This window comes from Rhinolophus sinicus, linkage group LG02, assembly GCF_036562045.2.
Source record: "Rhinolophus sinicus isolate RSC01 linkage group LG02, ASM3656204v1, whole genome shotgun sequence".
In the NCBI taxonomy this organism is placed as follows: Eukaryota; Metazoa; Chordata; class Mammalia; order Chiroptera; family Rhinolophidae; genus Rhinolophus; species Rhinolophus sinicus.
The window spans coordinates 49,067,895-49,077,908 of record NC_133752.1 but is presented as its reverse complement, the minus strand read 5'-3'; the positions used below and the strand labels follow the sequence as shown (position 1 = coordinate 49,077,908).

At 38.1% G+C, this 10,014-nt stretch overlaps 1 pseudogene; it reads right to left on the bottom strand.

Annotated features, from left to right (window-relative positions):
• Window positions 1-99: 99 nt before the first annotated feature.
• The window catches only part of LOC109447185 (polymerase delta-interacting protein 3), a 30,057-nt pseudogene continuing 20,142 nt past the window's right edge, over window positions 100-10,014 (bottom strand).

Sequence of the window (10,014 nt, the reverse complement as noted above, 5' to 3'; positions counted from 1 at the left end):
GACGTCCTCTGTCCCAACCCCCATGATAACGTGGTACAGCTGGAGAAGAGCAGAAATGGTGGTGTGGCCCGTGTAGACAGAATCTCCCCGCGCTCATCGTCATGCAGGCATGAAGTTGCACAGAGCAGTCACCAACAGGGGAGACTTGATGGGGAGACAACTAGGAACGTGGAGTGGTCTTGGAGTGAGGATGAGGAAGACCAGGAGGACTTGCGTGGGCATGGTGGCCAAAGGGAAGAGGGGAGGTGCAAGACGTTTTTGCATGCAGTGGAGACAGAGACCTTTGAGGCAAAAAAAAAAAAAAAAAAAAAAAAATCATATATATATATATGATTAATTGTGAAAACAACATAGTAAGCTTGAGAAGAGACAGATTAAGAAGAGATGGCAGACTGCATTCCTGTGGATACTAGGACAACAGACATTGCAGCTTAGTCTGGGAGACAGATAGACATGATAACTAGGAATGCCACATGCCATGTATTATGCTAGGTTATGTCCAAGGTGCTATGGCTTTGGGGATATGAAAGACAATAGCTTCAAAGAGAGGGTGATATGAACTAGGTTGTGAAGCAGGTATAGGTACTCATGGTGTGGAAAAGAGTATGGCAGTCATTCAGAGTAGAGGGAACAACATGTTCAGAGTCTTAGTGAGGTAACGAGGATGAAATATATGGGATATATTGAGAAGACCAAGTGTCTAGAAGCTGAGATAGATATGGGAGAAAGAGGCAGGGCAAGAGGCAGGACAAAGTGTGAATGCCAGATTATAAAGGACTTTGTAGATGCATTAATTTCCCCTCACCCTAGATCATTTTGTAAAGGTTTCCCAAGTTTTCCTTGTGAAAGAATAATCTGATAATGTTATTTGGCTTAAAACCTTATATAAACTCCCATGAGAACAGGGACTCTTAAATTGTATTGTGCCATGTAATCATGTGGCAATCTGGTAAATCTCAGAAAAATATTTTTTAGTGCATAAAATAAAACAAGTAGTATCACAAAGAAAACCAATAGTATGAAAATACTGTTATTAAAATAGTTTAAAATTTATATGTACATCTTCAGTAGGTTTGTAAGTAGGTCTAATAACTACTGTAATTTGAAAGTAGTGATGAGTTTATATAATATTTCATGATATTTGCAACAACTGTAAAGTATTGTCAAAATACTTGTGATATTGATTGTTTGATTAAGTCACAGGTATTGCTCATATTACGTGGTTTGTTGCCTGTATTCTTAATTGAAGGAAATTTTAAACTCAGTTAGTGGTTAGTGAAAATAAAGATGGCAAGTGTATGAAAGACATGCTTTGGATTGGTGTGAACTAACACACTAAAAGTCCTAAAAATGGGGATTGGTCACCTCGCCCTTCCCAAGTAGCCAGTGACCTCAGTGCAAGAGTTGGCCAATTGTGTGACTCAGCTTTCTCTCAGATGACGCTCCAAGCTCAAGACTTTGGGCTTAGGAAGCTTGTTTGATTCTCACAATAGGCCTCGTTCTCCAACCCAGACTTTATGAATAAAGTTCTTTTGTTTGGTTCTTGGTCTGCTGACTTGTTTATCTGATGTCTGGCTTGGTTTAGGAGTCAGGCAGAGAAGAGGGGTGCTATTTTTGGACCCCCTTAAAGATTCAATAATATTAAGAAGACTTGTTGAGAGGCTAGTCTCCAGCACCTGAGAAAAGTTTAAAATATTAAACTATTTCAATCTGTGATTTCCTCTCAGGATTTGGGTTATCAAGTTCTTTGTTCCATTATCAAACCCCTCCCCCCAAACCCATTAGTCATCAGACTCCTGGACTTCAGGGAAGTAGAGAGAGTAGTGGAGAGGGGAGAAGAACCCTGAAAAACAAGAAATGGTTCACAAATAATACTTTATTAGTAATCAACATACTATCTTATTTTTCTGTGCATGTAGCAACTTACTAAGCACTTCACACATATATCTTTATTAACCATTGTGAGCTGGGCTGATATAGATGGAAAAAGAAGAGATTCAGATTTCTAGACTGAAGCTCTTTTTACTTGTTTAAGCAGGACAAGACAGTAACTAGAGAGGTGTGTGTGTGTGTGTGTGTGTGTGTGTGTGTGTGCGTGTGTGTATTGGGGTTGGGGGAAAAAGGGAGATCATCTTACAGAGGAATAGCAATTAAAAACAAAGAGAAAAAAAAGCAGAGCATAATCTTTTAATAAAGACATGATGAATGAAGGAAGAATGACTTACTTCAGAGTGTGCCTGGAACTGGCTTTGGATATTTGGAAATGGCCATTTAAATTCCCATTTTCCTTTATTTTCTTTCTGACATCCTTCTGACACTATCACTTATTTATTATGGTCAAAATGTCCTTGGAGAAAAAAATTCCAGGAGCAGAGTTCAAACCTATCACTGTGGAGACTATTTTGGAAGAATGTTATGCTTGTCTTTTCTCAAGGATACATGGCACACTTCAGGACCCAACGGAATCTCTACTAGGTTTAGAGGCCCTAATGGACATCTGGACATCACCTTTTTCCTTTTCTTCAAGTAACTGAAGCATCTCTCACGAAAGGGTTCTTGGTGAGCCTGTCAAACAAGGTACCCCATCTCTGGTCCAGGGTTGGTCACATGATTCCCTCTAGGCCTTCTCTGAAACTGGAATCTGAAGTGAAGTGTCCACAGGACTAAACATGGACTGAAAAGGTTCACTTTGAGGCATCTTGAAGAGAATCTATTATTTCCTGCTACCCAGATCCTCAAAGCTGCCCTGTTTCTTCCTTGAGGTCTGATTCTACACTTTTTCTTTTGATTCTATGAATAATCTATCACACGTTCTTTTAATACATTGCTCTCTAGTTTAAGTCAGCCAGAGTTAATTTTTGTTGCTTAAAACTACCTCTAACAGGTAGTTAGACATCCTTCTGACACCATCACTTATTTATTATGGTCAAAATATTCTTGGAGAAAAAAATTCCAGGAGCAGTCTTTATATTCAATGTAAATACTTTTGTACGTATGCTAATTTGTGAAGAAAAAGCTCTTGTTACCCAGGAAACAAGCTGGAGCCAGGTTAAACTGTTGATAAAAATGGGAGAAATCTGACTGAGATCCCCGGGGAAACAGTGAAACAGTGAGTACGAGGAGGAGAGAAAAGGCAGGAAGAGAGGTTGATTAGAAAGATGTTAATTGGCGAAGAGCCCTGTGTAGGGGTGGGGACCAGGTTAAAAGTGTGATCCACTCGTGTTCAAGAGCGTTTAGGGAGAACTCTTCACTGGGAACAGAATAGATTCAGAACTTCTTAGCCATCATCTTCCTTATATAGAGGAAAGTGTGTGCTGGAAACCAGTTGAATGCCCTTGACTGGTACGGATCCTCGGCCCTCTGAGTAAGGCTTTTCTGCCAACCTGGATTGGACTGGATTCTGGAACTATTCTGTGTACCTGCCATTATTGACCAGAACACAGATTTTATCTTGACAAACAATGGCGTCTGTTTTATAGTAATTCAGGAAATTACTGAATTAAGTACTTCAGGAAATTGGCTTGGAAGAATGACACTCTCATTTGTTTATTCATTCAAGAACTATCTACTGAGTGTTAGTCATTCTTATAAGCGCTAAGTGCATAGTGGTACAAAACAGATATGGTTTCTCCCTTGGAGATAATAACTGTAGATGGAGGGAGGAAAGTATTAAACAAATAGTTAAATAGAAATGTATGATTACAAATTGTGCCAAGTGCCAAAAAGGAAAATTACAAGCTGTGATCAAGACATAACACATGATGGTGTTTTACTATCAAAGGGAGGGCAAAAGAGAAGCACTTAAAAAGGGTTTGCAGATTCTGGTGGTAGAATCCTTGTATTTTATCTCAGAGCCTTTGTCCTTCTATTTTCACAAAATCACATTAAAATATAATTCAAAGATCGACTCTGTAAGATGTAGTATACTTTTGTGTTGGCCGCATGTGTAGTAGGTTGTAACTGAAAACTGGAGGCAAGCTTTAAGAAGACTTGTTGGGCCAGTCAGCAGACACTAAATCTGGTTTAAAGACAGGGACATAAACTTGAGACTCTATGTGGGAAAATAATTAAAAAATAACATAAAGTTGTGTTTGGCCATGAAGAAAGAATAATCAGGCTAACTTTGTGGGTGCACAATGGGGGTTTGGTTATCTCAGCTGTCGTACAGCATGTTGATATGACTAGATTTTCTGAACACTTTGCAGGTAGATCTGTTATCTCAAAAGAAATGGCCAAACTTCACCTTTTTACATTTGTCTAACATTTTGGTGATTTGATTATCTGCTGAAGACCATTAAGTGAAAGATGCTCTGTGATGAACACTGTAACTTCCAGAATGAATACGGAATCATCTAGAATGGAATGATTTTGTGACGTAATAGGACCTATGTGGGGCCTAAATAGGACATTGGAATTTGGCAATCATCTGGAGTGTCTGGTTGCGAAGTCTTTGAAAGAATGCTTTCGGTGCCATCTTGTGGTCAGTATTATGAACATATTCAATTCAACTTATCCTTAACGTGCCAGATTGTTTTTAAAAACTTTGTGAGGGCTCTTGGGCTGGTTGGACTATTTGGACTTGAAAATGTTTCCCCGTAGAAACAGTGTCATACAAGGAGGTTACATTATCTGGCTATGGCAAAGCCTTGGTATGTGCATCATGTCTCTTTGCGCTTCAGGTGACAAAAACCCATTTCAAAGCAGCTTAAGCAAGAAAAGGGGTTATCTTACAGAAGTGAAGGAATTGATGTAGGAGCCAGGGCCTTGGAGGCTAGATCCAGGACCCAGTGTCACCAGGACCTGCTCCCTCCCTTTTCTATTTCTGTTAGTTTTTTTTCCCTCTTGTTTCAAGGAAGATTGGTGCCAGAAGTCCAGATTTAAAATCGTTTTGCATTATGACTCAAGTATAAATAGAGGGATCTCAAGGAAGGACTGGCCTAATGTGGGTGACATGCCAAGCCTTGCACAAATCATGTGATAAAGTAATGAGGCACCATGAATCGCCAGCTTGAGTCTGGTGGTCATCCCTTGTGGTTGGGGTGGGGGCAGAGGAGAAGGGACCTTAGTGACATGAATATGTTACCTTAGCGACAGGATATGTGGGAACATTTGCTGTGCAAATGAGTGAACTAGAAGAGCAACCACAGCCCACTATATTCCGCTACTGGGACACTAGGACACATCCATACCCTTTCCCCATGTATGCAATTCTGAAAAGTGCCAAAATACTTTGTTTCCTGAGTACAATGCAATGACCCAGACTCAACCTCTGCTTAAGAGGAGACAACTCAAACATACTTTGAGTTGATAAATTAAACATCAAGCTTAGGATTTCTGGATAATGTGTATTCCTTGTAGGTCCAGATATAGTAGCTACCTTTGGTCCAACAATCTACTTCCATTAAGAAAAAAAGCTTGACCATAAAGTAAGTTCACTTGAGTTGATCTATTTTGGGTTCACTTCACATACCTTTGAAAATTTCCAAAATAGAAAAATCCTGTGAGAAACCTATTTTAGTAAGTCAAACGCTTCAGAGACATTCATTCATTTATCCAAATAAACACAATTTGAGGTGTCATTTTAGGTGCTAAAATGTCACTGACTTCTCTGAACTCAAAGACATGAAAAATAATTACAACTCTAAGTACTACGGGGCTGTAATTGCGGTATGAATAGTGTGTATGCTGTATTTATTTATAGCATTTTCCAGAATTGTATATATTTCACAGGTGGTGTTTATAGATAATCGAAACTGCTGAAATGAGAGAAGCTCGTTGATAAAGAGAATAGGGATAAATAGAATCTCAAAGAGTTAGAGATATTACTGGGATTAATTTCAGATTGGAAGATACGTGGCAATGTTTTGTCTAAAAAGATAGAAGCAGAATCAATTTACATTATTTATGAACTAGTTTCAGAGCTCAGTGTCCTGTTGGTATTTCTCATTTAAAGCAAATTGAATGACTTGTTTTTTTCTCTATTTTATTAAATTTATTGCGGTGACATTGGTTAATAAGATAATATAAGTTTCAAATGAATAATTCTATAACACATCAGCTGTATGTTGCATTGTGTGTTCACCACCCAATGTCAAGTCTCCTTTAGTCACCATATATTTGACTTCCTTTACCCTCTTCAACCTTCCCCCACCCTCTTCCTCTTTGATAACTACCATTTTGTTGTCAGTGTCTATGAGTTTTTTGTTGGTTTTGTTTGTTCACTTGTTGCTTTCTGTTTTATATGAATGAAATCAGATAGTTCTTGTTCTTTTCCATGAATGACTTAGTTTAAGACATACATTTAGCTTAATGATTGCTGAGGAAGGATAGGCTTAAGAACATGGGTTTTGGCATAAGATTGACCAGGATTTGAATCCTGGCTCTACTCTTATTAGTTGTGTGACCTTCATCAAGTTTTCTAATCTAAGCCTCAGTTTCCTGATCTGAGTAGTGGAGATAATACCAGTACTCACTCCATAAATTTATTATGAGGGTTAAATAAACATGTAGCACCCAGTAAGTATACAAAAATGTTAAAAGAAAAATCAGAAGAAAGCAAAGCTTTTCTTAAATGCTGTTGATAGGCAGACACACCAAATGGCTACAATCCATTTATTAATGTCTTAGAGACCATTGATTTAATGATCATTGTCTGTTTATATAATTTATCACTGCGGCCTTGATTGGGGGCCAATATCACTTGGAAAGAGTACTTAGAGTGTGGAAGTGAAAAGATTTTGTTTTTATTTACTATATTGAGCAGTGTTGTGGGGGAATCACTGAACTAGCAAGTTATATATATATATATATATATATATATATATATATATATATATACATATATATTCATATATATATATATATATACATATATATTCATATATATATATATATATATATATATATATATAATATATCAGAGGAGTTACTTTGTGAGTTGTTTTTAAATGTAGTAATTTGCAAGCTTAATTGCATTTCATATGTGGTAATGCACAAAGCTGACTGTATGGCTCAGCCTCTCCCCTTTTTTTCTGGGAATGAGGCTGTCTGCAGGAAGCTTGCTTTCTACTGTGCTCCTCCTTGCCATAAATATACCAGGGACAGGCCCTATCTCTCTGAGGCTTGTCCCATTCCTGTGGTGCTTGTGACTCAGAAGATAAGTGTAGTAGTCTCCCTTTCTTCGTGGGGCATATGTTCCAAGACCCCAGTGAATGCCTAAAACCCCAGACAGTAACAAACTCTACATGCACTATGTTTTTTCCTACACATATGTACATACATACATACATACTTGTACATATATACATACATACCTATGATAAAGTTTAATTTATAAATTAAGCACAGTGAGAGATTCACAACAATAACTAATAAAATAGAACAATTAGAACAACATACTGTAATAAAAGTTATGTGACTGTGGTCTCTCTCTTTCTCATAACTGATCTGATAACTGAGATGGCTACTAAGTGTCTAAGGGGTGCATATACAGCATGGAGACACTGGACAAAGGGATGATTCATGTGTCGGGTGTGATGGAGCGGGACTGTGTGAGATTTCATCACTCTTTTCAGAATGGTGTGCAATCTAGAACTTAACATTTGCTTATTTCTGGAATTTTCCATTTAATATTTTCAGACCAAAGATGACCCTGGGCAACTAAAACTGAATAAAGCAAAACTGTGGAGATGGTGGTGGGGGTCCTACTGGAGTTTAATTCTTAGACTGAGTATAATGGAATCCACTTGCCTAAAGATGTGAACCACATTCTCCAATATTAACAACGTGATATCCAGTCTTATTCTTTGGTCTTATTTCTTAATTTTCTCATTACGTGTGGGAAAGATGTATTTATTTATTGAGCCTATTGAAATCCCATCAGTGCTATCAACATAATAATTACATATGTTCCGTTGGGGACCTCTTAAGAGGCTGAGTGGAACACTTCAGAACTATCTACTGAGGGGCAATGAACTGGGGTATTTATCCACCAACCCCCATCCCTGACTGGTTGAGGGTTGCTTTGGGGATGTTAATTCCCTGGCACTTTTTCTGGCCCATTTTGTGGAGATATAGGCACTTGATGTAGAAAACCACCAGTGTGACTAGAACTATCTATTAAATCTATAAATGATGTTCAGTGTGGGTTGAGGGGATACAGATGGGATACCAACAATACCTGCTGTAAGGTTGTCCTTGAATCCCCCTTGGTTATGTTAGGTGCTCTTGCTTTGTGGTCCCACAACTCCCAATTTCCTCCACTATAAAACTTATGGCATTGTGTACGGGTTGTCTACTCTTTCCCCCAGGCCGTAATTTTTATGAGGGTCGGGACAAAGTCCATGTTTCTCACTGTGGTATCCCCAAGCGTAGTTGATTGAGTAAATATTTGTTGAATGAATGTTCTGATCAGAAATAAACATTCACAGTGAAAAAAAACCCAGCTATATGATTATTATTAAAGCTTGTTTTGGTGTTTTGTAAGAAATACATTTACTACACATGGAATAGTACTGCTGAACATATTTAACACAAAGACATGATATGCTGGGTTTGAATCCACCTGATTCTGATGAAAGACCTGAAAAGTATTTCAAGGAAAGTCTGGAAAAGACTTTTCTGTCTTACAATTTTATGGTCCAAGAAAAAGATAGAGATTAGATATTTTCCTTTCTTTAAAAAAACAAATACTGTGAGCAGAAAGTAGTTTCCATGAAGATAGGATAGAGTAAGAAATTTATTGTTTGAAGATTTTTTTCCAATTGGTTACTTGTCAAAGTTTCCCAAAAGGAGAAAATTCAGCTTTTTAAAATGGATTTCAGGGTTGAGAATATGAGGGTGTAATGTGGGAATTGTGCCAGTAGGTGGTGCTGTTTCATGTAGCAATTGAGGTCTTTTGGGTTTGGGCTGTGTAAATGGAGTTCACAATATTAATCTCAAAATGAATTAGATTAGTTTCTGAACGATTGATAGGATTTTTTTTAAAGCATCAGACAAGCAACAGGGGAAAAAAGCCACCCACCTTCCATAAGCAAAAACGTCAGAGGGAGATACAGTCTTTGCAATTCATAAAACTGCAGCCAATAGTATGGGGAAGAAGAAACACACAAAAACAATGGCTAATTAATTCCAGGTTGATTATATACCCTGGTGTGACCTGGATAATTCCAGTTTTGAAAGACTATTCTGGATGGGCACGTATGCTAGGAAGAAATTGGATATGATGGATAGTTTTTGCTACAGGATCAAGAGTTGCTTGAATATATAGCTTTAAGATGAACTGGGGAAGTGTTGGACTTAGCTTTGTGAATTACCACGTATGAAATACAATTATGCTTGCAAATTACTACATTTCAAAACAACTCACAAAGTAAGTCTTAATAATCTGATACATTTAACTTGACAAACTGTTGAGCCGTCTTAATATTTCATTTGAATTTAGTAAACACCTATTGGGGGTCTGCAACGTACCAGGCAGCCTGCCAAGCACTGGGAATCCACAGATGAATAAAACAGAGCCCTTCCTTTCATGTTAGCCTTTAGCCCGGCTGTTTGCAGGCCTCATGAAGACCCTGCTATGCTACTTCGCCATCACAGCACCACAGGTGTGGGATGAGGCGGGGAGTCGATATTCCCTAAACCCGTGCTGCTCTGTGTAACAAGGTCTCTGCTTACCTCAGACACAGACCTGTCTAGTTTAGAGACTACAGAGGTGTGAGAATTGCTCACCCTCTGATTATGCCCCTTGTACCACCCTTCAACACAGAGAAAGAACTGTGGTCATTTTACTTATCTATTTATACAGTTTATTTTTTATTAGTTTCAGGTGTACAAAACAACATAATGATTAGACATTTACACCCCTCACAAAGTGATAACCACCCCCCCAATCTACTACCCCTCTGACATCATATAAAGCTGTTACAATTTTATTGACTCTATTCCCTATGCTGTACTTTACATCCCATGACCATGTATTATAGTTGACATTCAATATTATTCTACATCAGCTTC